This window comes from Penaeus monodon, chromosome 34, assembly GCF_015228065.2.
Source record: "Penaeus monodon isolate SGIC_2016 chromosome 34, NSTDA_Pmon_1, whole genome shotgun sequence".
NCBI lineage: Eukaryota > Metazoa > Arthropoda > Malacostraca > Decapoda > Penaeidae > Penaeus > Penaeus monodon.
Window position 1 is genome coordinate 31,071,478 of NC_051419.1, and position 1,130 is coordinate 31,072,607.

A 1,130-nucleotide genomic window follows, 5' to 3' on the forward strand; every position below is an offset into this window, starting at 1 on the left:
ACAATCTTACTTTTCCAAACCCAAAAACGAGTCACCCCTTAAGCTTTTAAAGAAAAGGGGAATTTGTGGGTTTTAATCCCCCAGGTTTTTTCTTTTTGGGTTTTAAAATCACTCGCCCTTCTTTTTTCTAACCCCCCCGGGGAAGTTTTTCCCCCCGGGGCAAGGGGGTTGGGGGGGGGGGGGGTTTAAATTTTTTTTTTTTGCCTTTAAATTTTTTTCCTTCTTTTTCCTTTTTTTTTTTTCTTTTTTAAAAAATTTACAAAACTATTTTTAAAAAACCTTTTATTTAAATTTTTTTTTAATTTAATTTTTTAAAAATTTTATTTTTTTTTTAATGTCACTTAATTTATAATGGTTAAAATTTTAAATTTTTTCCCCTTTTTTAAAAAAAAAATTTTAAATAAAATAAAAATCTGGGAAACCTGAACGCCCCAAAAAATTATCTGAAGGGGGTGCCTATTTTTTGGGGTTGGTCCCACTTCATTTTAAAAAAAAAGAGGCAAAAATTATTTTTAAACCATAACCCTTTCCCTTTCCCGGTTCCGAACCGGGGTTAGTTCCACAAACCCAAAAGGAAAGAAGAGCACCAAAAAAAAAGCGGGGGGGAAATTTTTTCCCCGGGGAAAAAAAAGGAAATTTTCTTTTCGGGAGGCAAAAAAAAAAAATGGTTGGTTCCCCGGGGGGGGAAATTCCCCTTGAAGAGGGCAAAGAAGGGGAAAAAAAAAGGGCGTTTCCCCTTTTTTTTAAAAATTTTTTCTTTTAAAAAAAAGGCTTTTTATCTTCTTTTTTTTTTTTCCCTTCTCTATTACATTTTAAAGTAAAAAACCAAAATATTTTGCTAACAAAATATTTTTACCAAACAAATAATACTAAAAATGCAAAAGATTTCAAAAAGTAAACCCTAATTCAATAAATTATATAGAATAAAAAACGAAGGGGGTTATTTAGGGTTCCAAAAATTTTTAAACGGGGATTATCTTTGTGGGAATTTAAAAAATTTTTTTTAAAACCCCAAATTTCAAAGACGTGAAATTTTACTCGGCTGTAACTTCCCCGTAGTCCCCAAAAAATTTAAAATAGAAAAGACTAAAAAAGAAACCAAACGGGTAGGGAGACGGAAAATGGGAAGT